Below are 14,512 nucleotides of genomic sequence, written 5' to 3' on the forward strand. Positions count from 1 at the left end.
TCCACAAAAGGTCTTTTTAAGTTTTTTTTATTTTTATTTTTTAAACATGTTTTGGCTGTACAGAAGTCCATATTTGACCTACTGAACATATTTTTGGCCCAAGAGTCTTTGAACAATAATTTACTATACATACTTATAGGCCTCCCTTCTGTTTCCCATTACTAACCAAAATATCCCAAAAAGTTTTTTTTAAGGGTTTTAATTATTATTATTATTTTTTTTTTTACAGGTTATGGCTGTACACAAGTCCTTGTTTGACTTACTGAACATATTTTTGGCCGAGAGTCCTTTAACACTAATTTACTATACATACTCGTTGACTTCCCTTCTTATTCCAATTACTTGCCAAAAGTTCCACAAAAGGTTTTTTTTGAAGGTTTTTTATTTTTATTTTTTAAACATGTTTTGGCTTTACAGAAGTCCATATTTGACCTACTGAACATATTTTTGGCCCAAGAGTCTTTGAACAATAATTTACTATACATACTTAAAGACTTCCCTTCTGATTCCCATTATTAGCCAAAAGTTCCAAAAAAGGTTTATTTAAGGTTTTTTATTTTATTTACTTTTTATATACATGTTATGGCTGAACAGAAGTCCAAATTTGACCTACTGAACAATTTTTAGCCCAAGAGTCCTTAAATGCTAACATACTACTCATACTAATTTAATTCCCTTCAGATTCCCATTACAAACCAAAAGTTCCACAAAAGGTTTTTTTAAGGATTTTTTTTTATCATTTAATTTTTTTACGTTATGGATGTACAGAAGTCCATATTTGACCTACTGATTTCTTTTTTTTTTTTTGCATAAGGGTCCTTAAACACTAACATACTATCATACTCATTGACTTCCCTTCTGATTCCTATTGATAAAACCAAATGTTCCACAAAATATTTTTTTAAGGATTTTATTTTATTTATTTTTTTATACATTATATGGCTGTACAGAAGTCCATATTTGACCTACTGATTTTGTTTTTGTTGCATAAGGGTCCTTAAACACTAACATACTATCATACTCATTGACTTCCCTTCTGATTGCCATTGATAAAATCAAAAGTTCAGGTTATGGCTGTACACAAGTCCTTGTTTGACTTACTGAACATATTTTTGGCCGGAGAGTCCTTTAACACTAATTTACTATACATACTCATTGACTTCCCTTCTTATTCCCATTACTTGCCAAAAGTTCCACAAAAGGTTTTTTTTTATTATTTTTTTATTTTTATTTTTTATACGTTTTGGCTGTACAGAAGTCCATATTTGACCTACTGAACATATTTTTGGCCCAAGAGTCTTTGAACAATGACTTACTATACATACTTGTAGACTTCCCTTTCGATTCCCATTTCAAACCAAAAGTTCCACAAAAGGTTTTTAAGGATTTTTTTTTATCTTTTAATTTTTTTACGTTATGGCTGTACAGAAGTCCATATTTGACCTACTGAAAAAATTTTTGGCCCAAGAGTCTTTGAACAATAATTTACTACTTATAGGCTTCCCTTCTGTTTCCCATTATTAACCAAAAGATCCAAAAAAGTTTTTTATAAGGGTTTAAATTTTTTTTTTTTTTTTTTACACAGGTTGTGGCTGTACACAAGTCCTTGTTTGACTTACTGAACATATTTTTGCCCCGAGAGTCCTTTAACACTAATTTACTATACATACTCGTTGACTTCCCCTCTTATTCCCATTACTTGCCAAAGCTCCACAAAAGGTCTTTTTAAGTTTTTTTTATTTTTATTTTTTATACATGTTTTGGCTTTACAGAAGTCCATATTTGACCTACTGAACAATTTTTAGCCCAAGAGTCCTTAAATGCTAACATACAATTCATACTAATTTAATTCCCTTCAGATTCCCATTACAAACCAAAAGTTCCACTAAAGGTTTTTTTTAGGAATTTTTTTTAATCTTTTATTTTTATTTTTTATGCATGTTATGGCTGTACAGAAGTCCATATTTGACCTACTGAATATATTTTTGGCCCAAGAGTCTTTGAACAATAATTTACTATACATACTTATAGGCTTCCCTTCTGTTTCCCATTACTAACCAAAAGATCCCAAAAAGTTTTTTTTAAGGGTTTTAATTTTTTTTTTTTTTTTTTTTTTTTTTTTACAGGTTATGGCTGTACAGAAGTCCTTGTTTGACTTACTGAACATATTTTTGGCCCGAGACTCCTTTAACACTAATTTACTATACATACTCGTTGACTTCCCCTCTTATTCCCATTACTTGCCAAAAGTTCCACAAAAGGTTTTTTTTAAGTTTTTTTTATTTTTATTTTTTATACATGTTTTGGCTGTACAGAAGTCCATATTTGACCTACTGAACATATTTTTGGCCCAAGAGTCTTTGAACAATAACGTCTCGGTTACGTATGTAACCCTCGTTCCCTGAAGGAGGGAACGGAGACGCCACGTCGGAGTACCGACGAATAGGAATCTCGCTCGCGAGAGCCAATCTACTTCGAGTGTAACTAAACGAGCCAATGCACATTGGCATGCAATGATTGCACCAGGTGCTCATGCCACGCCGTGCGGGTATAAATGAGACACAGGTGATTGCATCAAATCAGCCTTTTGCTGAGGAGCCGAGTAGGTAGACAGGCACCCCAGCAGGGTACAGAGGACATGGCGACGGGACGTGGCGTCTCCGTTCCCTCCTTCAGGGAACGAGGGTTACATACGTAACCGAGACGTTCCCATTCAGTCGGTCACTCTCGACGCCACGTCGGAGTACCGACGAATAGGAATCCCTACCAAAGCGCCATGGCCGCTGCCCCCTTCCAGTGCCCTGTGTGAGCCACCTGAGCTCTCTTACCTGATGAGACGGGGCTCACACCGGGAAGTCCATCACTGCCGTTCCGCAAGACCCGCTCAGTGATTTATTGGATAACACTGGGAAGCGTGCCCTAGTGAAGGGGACGCTGCGGAGCCCACATCGTACCCCGAAGGAGTTATGTGGAGCACAATGCTGAGCCGTAGCCCGCAACGGAGAGAGGGGGCTCAGTCCCATTGACGGGAAGGCTCTCCCAAGGGAAAGACACGGGCTTCCCGTAGGAGCGACCGTGGAAAGATATATGGGATCCCCGTAGGGTCACTCATATAACCCGAGCCCAAAACCGGTTCTCAAGGATTCAGCGGCAAGGGGCCTGATGCCAGACGTTCCGCCACGTCCGGCACCGAGGGCGGTGGAGGACTCACAGAGTTTGCTTCTGGAGAATATAAGCGCCGTAGCGCAGCAAGCCGACAAGAGACGGGGCCTCTCAGTGCTTCTACCCGTTTGAGGTGAGAACACAGGAGGAGACCGGCTCTACACGTAGGCTATAGAATCTAGCGAACGTGTTGGGTGTCGCCCAGCCCGCAGCTCTACAGATGTCTGACAGCGAGGCGCCAAATGCCAGCGCCCAGGAGGATACAACACTTCTAGTAGAGTGTGCTCGCACCCCGAGCGGACAGGGCACACCTTGTGCTTGGTAAGCCAAGGTGATGGGATCCACTATCCAGTGGGCCATCCTCTGCTTGGAGACAGCCTTTCCCTTCTGCTGGCCTCCGTGACAGACAAGAGCTGATCTGAGGTTCTGAAGCTTTGAGTTCTATCCACGTAAACCCGCAGAGCGCGGACGGGACAGCGCAAGCTAGGGCTGGGTCTGCCTCCTCCGGGGGCAGCACTTGCAGGTTCACCACCTGGTCCCTGAAGGGAGTGGTAGGAACCTTGGGCACATAGCCAGGCCGGGGTCTCAACACCACGTGGGTATCACCCGGCCCGAACTCTAGGCACGATTCGTCGACCGAAAATGCCTGCAGGTCCCCTACCCTCTTGATGGAGGCCAATGCAGCCAACAGCAAAGTTTTCATAGACAGAATCTTTAGCTCTGCTGACTGCAAAGGCTCAAATGGGGCATTCTTGAAGTGCTCTGTTAGCACCAGAGCAAGATCCCAAGAGGGTATGGAGGGAGGGCGAGGAGGATTTTTACCGTCTCGCCCCCCTAAGGAACCTGACGACCGGGTCGTGCTTCCCAACCGTCTTACCTTCTACATGGTCGTGATAGGCAGATATTGCAGCAACATAAACCTTGAGGGTGGAGGGCGACAGCCTACGCTCCAACCCCTGTTGCAGGAAGGAAAGCACAGACGCGATCGAACATTTTCAGGGGTCTTCTCGGCGAGAAGAACACCACTCGACGAACAGGTCCCACTTCAAGGCGTAAGCCTGTCTTGTAGACGGTGCTCGTGCCGAAGTGATGGTGTTAACTACCTCTTGGGGTAAGTCACCTAGAACCTCCGCGTCCCGTCCAGGGGCCAGACATGAAGCTTCCACAGGTCTGAACGCGGGTGCCAAAGGGTGCCCCGTCTCTGAGTCAGAAGGTCCTTCCTCAGAGGATTCGGCCAAGAAGGGGCTGTCGCGAGGAACATACGTTCTGGGAACCAGGTCCGGTTGGGCCAGTACAGCGCCACCAGCAGGACCTGCTCCTCGTCCTCCCTGACCTTGCACAGTGTCTGTGCAAGTAGGCTCACTGGGGAAAACGCATATTTGCGCAGCCCCTGGGGCCAGCTGTGCGCAAGGGCATCCGTGCCGAGTGTATCCTCGGTCAGCGAATAGAACCACTGGCAGTGGAACGTTTCTGGGGAGGCAAACAGGTCGACCTGTGCCACCCCGAACGGTGTCCAAATCAGCTGAACCACCTGGGGGGTGGAGTCGCCATTCGCCTAGGAGCGCAGCTCGTGAAAGCTCGTCGGCCACACGGTTGTGCACACCAGGGACATGAATGGCCCGAAGCGACCTCAGACACTTCTGACTCCAGAGGAGATGGTGGGCGAGTTGCGACATGCGACGGGAGCACAGACAACCTTGTCGGTTGATATACACAACGGTCGCAGTGTTGTCCGTGCGGACCAGTACATCTTTGCCCCGTAACCGCGCTTTGAGGCGGCCCAGAGCAAGATGCACCGCTAGCAACTCGAGGCAATTGATATGCCAATGCAGGTGCGGGCCCGTCCAAACCCCTGACACTGCATGCCCGTTGTACGTGGCTCCCCAGCCCATGGCAGAGGCATCCGTGAAAACCACAGCGTGCCTGGACACCTGTTCCGGGGGCACTCCGGCCCGAAGGAACGAGGGGTCTGACCATGGACTGAAAGACTGGCGGCAGGCCGGTGTGATGCTCACCCGGAGAGTGCCGCGTTGCCACGCCCATCTCGGGACTCGGCCGAGTAGCCAATGCTGAAGCGGTCTCATATGAAGCAGGCCGAGCGGTGTTACTGCCGCAGCGGCTGCCATATGCCCCAGGAGCCTCTGAAATTGTTTCAGTGGAACCGCCATCCTGCCTTGAAACGTGTTCAGGCAGTTCAGCATCGACTGGACACGCTCCTCCGGGAGGCACGCTGTCCGTTCGACCGAATCCACACCGAGAAAAGAGATCCTCTGCACGGGGGCGAGTTTGCTCTTTTCCCAGTTGACCCGAAGACCCAACTGGCTGAGGTGTCTGAGCACCAGATCCCTGTGTTCGCACAACTGATCCCTGGCTTGACTGTGCTAGAATGAGCCAGTCGTCGAGATAGTTGAGGATGCGAACGCCCTGTTCTCTCAGGGGCACAAGGGCCCCCTCCGTGACTTTCGTGAAGACACGGGGGGGACAGGGACAGCCCGAAGGGCAGGACTCTGTACTGATATGCTCGACCCTCGAACGCAAAGCGCAGAAACGGCCTGTGTCGAGAAAGAATCGAGACATGAAAGTACGCGTCCTTCAGGTCGATCGCTGCAAACCAATCTTGGGGACGGATGCATTCGAAAATGCATTTCTGCATGAGCATCTTGAACGGTAGCTTGTGGAGGCTCCGATTCAGGACTCGCAGGTCCAAGATTGGTCGTAACCCACCGGTTTTCTTGGGTACAATGAAGTACGGGCTGTAGAAGCCGGTCTTCATATCGGCTGGAGGGACCGGCTCTATCGCGTCCTTCGCCAGTAGGACAGCGATCTCCGCTAGAGGGCATGGGCATCTGCGGCATTCACCGAGGTGAAGCGGACGCCCTTGAACCTGGGGGGGGCGCCGGGCGAACTGAATCGCATAGCCGAGCCTGATGGTCCGAATGAGCCAGCGAGACGGACTGGGGAGCTCTAGCCAGGCTCGCAGAGTCCGTGCAAGCGGGACAATAGGGACCACCGGCGTACCCACCGTGGGGCAGCGAGGTGGAATGCAGGTACCAGGCTGGGGCGGCTGTCTCGTGGAGGCGGCCCGCATTGCGGTTGTGTGCGGTGCACACTTACCTGATTCCACGAGAGGGCAGAGGGTACGTGAGAAGGCTAGGTTGCGTCCTCGAACCGTCCACTACTGTCCACTGGCGAAGGAGGAGGATGAGTGTGGTCCGGCGTTTGACCGTCCACAGCTCTCCGAACCCCCTTGGGACCCAGAGATGGGAAGAACTGCTCTTTTTTTTTTTTTTTGAGAATTTGGGTACCACTGGTTGTGACACCAGCGGCAGAACGGATTTTGACTCAAGATTTTCTACCCGGCCCTCCTCCGGGGAAGAGCAGCCCCGCCCATCTCCCGGTCACCCGTCTCAGAGGTGATGTTTCACCGACCGCTTAAACAGCAGCAGAGACAGGTAGCGTCATCCGCTGCAGGACACAGTAGAGCAGGCTGTGCCAAGTGTGTTTTTTTTTTTTTTTTTTGCAGGGGACGACGCCTTTGGCGACGAGCAGACTGAGGGGCGGCCCACGAGGCACTCTGATGGTACGTCGGGGGAGGCTCTTGATTGCCTCAGCCTGCTACCGACTGCGAAGAACTGCTGGGCCCAGTTCTCAACAGTGTCGCCCAAGGCCACCTTGTGAGATGGGAGCATCGAGAAAGCGTACTTTGACGACCACTCACATCTCAGCAAGGCAAGCCAGGAGGTTTTTCTGGACCACTGAGGTGGACATCGTCTGGCCGAGGGCCTGCGCCATGACTTTGATCACGGTTAGTCAACATGCACAGCTCAACCTCAACTCAGAACTACCCTGTGCAGGCAGGGGTGGTCTGCGCACAGCCACCCCACCGTTGAGGGTAGTGAGAGAGGAAAAACTTATGCAGTTTTGGCCCTTTTGGCTTTCCATATCCAAAGAAGTGCCACACTGCCAAGTTTTCCATGCACATCCAGGAGTGATCCCGGGAAGCATGGCTGTTAACTCTGAATCCGATTCAGCGAAGCACACACCATTACAGTGGGCTCAGCATCATCCTCATTCCCAGAGCACAACAGCCCTCTCTCCGATGCAGCGATTGACATCTGATCCTCAGCTGGAGCACTGAATGAAATGCTAGGTTCCCCCATAAGAAGGACCAGCAATTCCACCCAGAGCTGCACAGCTTGCAGTGCGCTAGAGGGGGAGGGGCCCTAGGGGGTTGGTTCCCCGAAGGAGAAGCCCTCCTCTCCTCAGGTCACCCCAGCTATTTCACTGAAATAGACCTCTCCTGTTGCCAGGGAGGGCGCTACAACGAGAAATAGGCAAGGGGACAGCGCACCTAGAGCGCAGAGCGAGCGCTGGGTTGCTGTGACAACCCGCGCTACAGCCTAGCACTCAACGGCACACGGCACGCAGAGAAACGAGAGGTCCGTTCGGGTTTCCCCGACGGCAACTCTCGCTGATCTCCGCGGTCTCCCAGAGTGTCGAGCAGACCCGCGGCTGTGCTTTTACACACGAGCGGCGGCTGGCCAACAACAAAGGGGACTCAAGCTTCCCGGAGAAAGATGAGTCGCGACCGGCGTGCCAACGTGGTCATGTTCTCATTAGAAAACATGACCACCCACGAGCACAGTCTCAGCATGCGCCCAGACATGTGAAACAGTGTTCGTGGCCGTCAGTGAGGACAGGAAACAACCGCATCCAGAAACACACAGATAGAATGTCATCTTTAAAAAGACGCAAGCTCTATCTGTGTAGCTCTTTTAGGGAAACTGCTCTCCGCGGTGCTGAAGCACACAGGGGAATAGTCGCGGCGACACAGACAGGGAAAAAGTGCAGCCTGACATGCGCGCTCTCTCTCTCATAGAAGGCGATCTCTTACCAGCCGTGAAAACGGCTTTTCAGCGCTCTTAATAGCGCACCGAACCAGCTGTGAGAACAGCCTTTTGTTTTTGCTCAAAATAGAAAAAGAAAGAGAGAAATCAACCCCGCTGCAGTGCCGTCACTCCAACACCAAACGAGGAGAGGTCCACCGAAGAGCTTGACTCGTTATAATGTTAACACACGCTTTGTAGAGAGTGATTTTAGGACAAACCATTCACCACTCGGCTCCGAAGCAAAAGGTTGATTTGATGCAATCACCTGTGTCTCATTTATACCCGCACGGCGTGGCATGAGCACCTGGTGCAATCATTGCATGCCAATGTGCATTGGCTCGTTTAGTTACACTCGAAGTAGATTGGCTCTCGCGAGCGAGATTCCTATTCGTCGGTACTCCGACGTGGCGTCGAGAGTGACCGACTGAATGGGAACTTACTATACATACTTATAGATTTCCCTTCTGATTCCCATTTCAAACCAAAAGTTCCACAAAAGGTTTTTTTAAGGATTTTTTTTTATCTTTTAATTTTTTTACGTTATGGCTGTACAGAAGTCCATATTTGACCTACTGAATATATTTTTGGCCCAAGAGTCTTTGAACAATAATTTACTATACATACTTATAGGCTTCCCTTCTGTTTCCCATTACTAACCAAAAGATCCCAAAAAGTTTTTTTTAAGGGTTTTAATTTTTTTTTTTTTTTTTTTTTTTTTGACAGGTTATGGCTGTACACAAGTCCTTGTTTGACTTACTGAACATATTTTTGGCCCGAGAGTCCTTTAACACTAATTTACTATACATACTCGTTGACTTCCCTTCTTATTCCCATTACTTGCCAAATTTCCACAAAAGGTTTTTTTTTTATTTTTTTTTATTTTTATTTTTTATACATGTTTTGGCTGTACAGAAGTCCATATTTGACCTACTGAACAATTTTTAGCCCAAGAGTCTTTGAACAATAATTTACTATACATACTTATAGGCCTCCCTTCTGTTTCCCATTACTAACCAAAAGATCCAAAAAAGTTTTTTTTAAGGGTTTTAATTATTATTATTTTTTTTTATTTTTTTGCAGGTTATGGCTGTACACAAGTCCTTGTTTGACTTACTGAACATATTTTTGGCCGAGAGTCCTTTAACACTAATTTACTATACATACTCGTTGACTTCCCTTCTTATTCCCATTACTTGCCAAAAGTTCCACAAAAGTTTTTTTTTGAAGGATTTTATTTTTATTTTTTAAACATGTTTTGGCTTTACAGAAGTCCATATTTGACCTACTGAACATATTTTTGGCCCAAGAGTCTTTGAACAATAATTTACTATACATACTTATAGACTTCCCTTCTGATTCCCATTACTAGCCAAAAGTTCCAAAAAAGGTTTATTTAAGGTTTTTTATTTTATTTACTTTTTATATACATGTTATGGCTGAACAGAAGTCCAAATTTGACCTACTGAACAATTTTTAGCCCAAGAGTCCTTAAATGCTAACATACTATTCATACTAATTTAATTCCCTTCAGATTCCCATTACAAACCAAAAGTTCCACAAAAGGTTTTTTTAAGGTTTTTTTTTTTATCATTTAATTTTTTTACGTTATGGATGTACAGAAGTCCATAATTGACCTACTGATTTCTTTTTTTTTTTTTTGCATAAGGGTCCTTAAACACTAACATACTATCATACTCATTGACTTCCCTTCTGATTCCTATTGATAAAACCAAATGTTCCACAAAAGATTTTTTTAAGGATTTTATTTTATTTATTTTTTTATACATTATATGGCTGTACAGAAGTCCATATTTGACCTACTGATTTTGTTTTTGTTGCATAAGGGTCCTTAAACACTAACATACTATCATACTCATTGACTTCCCTTCTGATTGCCATTGATAAAATCAAAAGTTCAGGTTATGGCTGTACACAAGTCCTTGTTTGACTTACTGAACATATTTTTGGCCGGAGAGTCCTTTAACACTAATTTACTATACATACTCGTTGTTCCCTTTCAGTCGGTCACGTTCGACGTACGTCGGAACTGACCGACGAATTGGGATCTATTTTCAGAGACCAATCTACTTCGAGTGTATAGAAACGAGCCAATAAACATTGGCATGCGGTTCACGCACCGCCCCGCAGCGCGGGTATAAAACACGGACGTGAACAACGCATACCGCTTTCAACTTCGGAGCCGATGGTTTTGCTGCTTACCTGCACAAGACTGTTTCTGCCGAGAGTGTTCAAGAGAACGAGTCTGGAGAGTGCTCTTCCTGGTGTTGGCGTGACGGAGCGAGTCAGCGAGTGGCCGCAAAAGACTTCCGGTGTTGGTTCGTTGGGCGTTTCCTTTGAGTGCTCACCCGCGGGCTTGCACTATCGGACCGCGGGGAGCCGCGGCCATCTCCCTGAGTGCTTCAGCACTATAAAAGAGCATTTTTCCATTCACAAAAGAGCAAAATACACGGTTTGACCCTGCGTCTTTTTCAAGATGTCATTCAAACCGTGTGTTTCTGGATGCCGTCGTTTTCTGTCCCCAGTTGACGGTCATGATCGTTGTCTCACGTGTTTGGGCGTTCAACACGCTGAGGCAGCGTTCGTGAATGACTCATGTTCCCATTGCGGGAACATGACCATCGCAGTGCTTAGATCTAGGCTCGAATACCTCAAACGGGGTGGAGTCCCAATGCGCATCTCCCGATCTAGCGGTCCTCCCGCTGCAAAGCAGAGGGCTGCTACTTTGGCGGATGCCTTTGGTGGAGATCTGAGGGTGACGGTCAGGGCTTCCCCGACGGGCCAAAAACCCCTTGGGCCCCTCCCACCCTCCGCTGCGCCGGTGGAGCTTTCGGAGGAGCGCGCTGGTTCTTCCCACGGGGGGCCGGCCGTTTCCTTTGGGGCTCCGGCTGAGGATATGATTTCGCTGGCTGCATCGGAGGATGAGCTAATGGCTTCTGGAGATGACGACCCGGCTGCGTTGCCCCCTTCGGGTGTGGCAGCGTTGTCCGAGCCGGATCCAGAGCTTACGGCTATGCTCTCCCGGGCCGCCGCGAGTGTCGGGCTCGAGTGGAACCCTCCACCGTGTCCCGAACCGTCGCGGTTGGATGATTGGTATCTCGGGGCGGCCCGTGCTGGTTCTCAGCGCCCCGCCCCAGTGCCATTCTTCCCGGAGGTGCATCAGGAGCTCACGAAGTCGTGGTCGGCGCCCTACAGCGCCCGCCATCGATCGACTGACTCCTCCATCCTCACTACCCTCGACGGTGGTGCGGCTAAGGGCTACGTGGGGATACCTCCGGTCGAGCGCGCCGTGGTGATGCAACTGTGTCCCAGGGCCGCGGTCGACTGGCGGAATGCCCCACGTCTCCCCTCCCGGGCGTGTAAGTTCTCGTCCGGGTTACTGGGCAAGTCTTACGCTGCCTGCGGAGAAGCCGCATCATCGCTGCATGCCATGGCGCTCCTGCAGGTCTACCAGGCCAAAGCGCTCAAGGAGATGCACGAGGGTAGTGCCGACCCAGGGATCATGCAGGAACTGCGGACAGCGACGGACCTCGCCCTCCGGGCGACGAAAGTCGCTGCCCGCTCCCTGGGTCGGGCGATGTCCACTATGGTGGTCCAGGAACGCCACCTGTGGCTGAACCTGGCTGATATGCGCGAAACCGACAAAGTGCGGTTCTTCGACGCCCCTGTCAGTCAGGCCGGCCTCTTCGGCGACGCCATCGAGAGCTTCGCCCAACAGTTCTCGGTGGCCCAGAAGCAGACGGAGGCGATCAAGAACATCCTGCCCCGGCGGACCGCTGCTGCCTTCACCCCTCCGCCGGGTCCAGCGCCTCCTCCTGCTCGTCGCCGAGGGCGTCCTCCTTCGTCCGCCTCCGCCCCTGCTAAACCCAAGCAGCAGCCTCCACCCGGGAAGCAGGGCGCCGGACGCAAGGGGGCCGCCCAACCCGCTCAGGGCCCCGCTAAGTCTGCCGGTAAACGTAAGGGTAAGCGGCCCTGAGACGGGCAGCCCAGGGACGGATGGATCTGCTCGGAGGGAGATGGTGTCGCCAGGGGGCAGTGTGAGGCTAGAGGACGCCCCCGGGCCTTCTCTCCCACACACTGCCCCACCTCGGAATGTTCAGACCCTTCTCCGGGTCGCCTCCGGGCCGTCCGAGTCAGGTCTGAACATTCCACCTCGCTGCCTCACCCCGGGTACGTCTGTGGTGCCGTTGGTCCCGCTTGCTCAGTTTCTGGGAGCCTGGCTAGAGCTCCCGGGGCTGTCTCGCTGGCTCATCCGTACCATCAGACTCGGTTACGCGATTCAGTTCGCGCACCGGCCCCCCAAATACAAGGGCATCCTGTTCACCTCAGTGCGGAGCAGCGATGCCCATGTATTGCGGGCGGAGATCGATGTCCTACTGGCGAAGGGCGCGGTCGAGCCGGTTCCTCCAGCCGATATGAGGTCGGGGTTCTACAGCCCCTACTTCATTGTACCCAAGAAAGGGGGTGGGTTACGGCCAATCTTGGATCTGCGCATTTTGAATCGGGCCCTGCACAGACTTCCGTTCAAAATGTTAACGCAGAAACGCATCTTCGAATGCATCCGTCCCCAAGATTGGTTTGCAGCGATCGACCTGAAGGACGCGTACTTTCATGTCTCTATCCTTCCTCGACACAGACCGTTCCTACGCTTTGCGTTCGAGGGGAAGGCATATCAGTACAAAGTCTTGCCCTTCGGGCTGTCCCTGTCGCCCCGCGTCTTTACGAAAGTCGTGGAGGCAGCCATTGTTCCACTCCGAGAACGCGGCGTTCGCATTCTCAACTATCTCGACGACTGGCTTATACTCGCCCAGTCTCGGGAGCAGTTGTGCGAACACAGGGACCTGGTGCTCCGTCACCTCAGCCTGTTGGGCCTTCGGGTCAACCGAGAGAAGAGCAAACTCTGTCCCACGCAGAGGATCTCTTATCTCGGCATGGAGCTGGATTCGGTCAATCGGACTGCGCGCCTCACAGAGGAACGAGTCCAGTCAGTGTTGAACTGCTTGAATACATTCAAGAGCAGGACGGCGGTCCCACTGAAATTCTTTCAGAGGCTCCTGGGGCATATGGCATCTGCAGCCGCGGTAACGCCGCTCGGATTGCTTCATATGAGACCGCTTCAGCGCTGGCTACACGACCGAGTCCCGAGGTGGGCGTGGCAGAGCGGCCGGTATCGGGTCCCAGTTACCCCGTACTGTCGCCAAACCTTCAACCCTTGGTCCGACCCCTCGTTCTTACGGGCCGGAGTGCCCTTAAGACAGGTGTCCAGGCATGTTGTGGTATTCACAGATGCCTCAGCCTCGGGTTGGGGGGCCACGTACAACGGGCATGCAGTCTCGGGTCTGTGGACGGGGCCCCAGCTGCATTGGCATATCAATTGCCTGGAGTTAATGGCGGTACGTCTTGCGCTAAGTCGCTTCAAGAAGCTGCTTCAGCGCAAACACGTACTGGTCCGCACGGACAGCACTGCGGCCGTTGCGCACATCAACCGTCAGGGTGGTCTGCGCTCCCGTCGCATGCTCCAACTCGCCCGCCACCTCCTCCTGTGGAGTCAGAAGCATCTGAGGTCGCTTCGTGCCATTCACATCCCTGGTGCGCTGAACCAGACAGCCGACAAGCTCTCTCGCCAGTGTCCACTTCCGGGAGAGTGGCGACTCCACCCCCGGAGCGTCCAGCTGATATGGGACCTTTTCGGAGCCGCACAGGTAGACCTGTTTGCCACTCCGGACTCGTCCCATTGCCAGTGGTACTATTCCCTGAACGGGGGTACCCTCGGCACAGATGCACTGGCGCACAGCTGGCCCCGGGACCTACGCAAATATGCGTTTCCCCCAGTGAGCCTTCTAGCACAGACTCTGTGCAAGGTCAGGGAGGACGAGGAGCAGGTCTTGCTAGTTGCGCCCTACTGGCCCAACCGGACCTGGTTCGCCGAACTTACACTCCTCGCGACAGCCCCACCCTGGCCGATTCCCCTGAGGAAGGACCTTCTTTCTCAGGGAGGGGGCACTCTATGGCACCCGCGTCCAGACCTCTGGAAACTCCATGTCTGGTCCCTGGACGGGACGCGGAGATTCTAGGTGGCCTGCCACAGGCAGTGGTAGACACCATCACTTCAGCTAGAGCCCCCTCTACAAGGCGCCTCTATGCCCTGAAGTGGAACCTGTTCGTTGACTGGTGTTCTTCTCGCCGCGAAGACCCCCGGAAGTGTTCGATTAATGTTGTGCTTTCTTTCCTACAAGATGGGTTGGAGCGAAGGCTGTCTCCCTCCACCCTGAAAGTGTACGTCGCAGCAATAGCGGCGTATCACGATGTAGTGGAAGGTAAATCCTTAGGGAAGCATGACTTAATCGTCAGGTTCCTCAGGGGTGCGAGGAGACTAAATCCTCCTCGTTCTATCTCGCTACCCTCTTGGGACTTAGCCCTGGTGCTCAGAGCACTTCAGGGCC

Source organism: Gobio gobio, assembly GCF_949357685.1.
Source record: "Gobio gobio genome assembly, chromosome: 13".
In the NCBI taxonomy this organism is placed as follows: Eukaryota; Metazoa; Chordata; class Actinopteri; order Cypriniformes; family Gobionidae; genus Gobio; species Gobio gobio.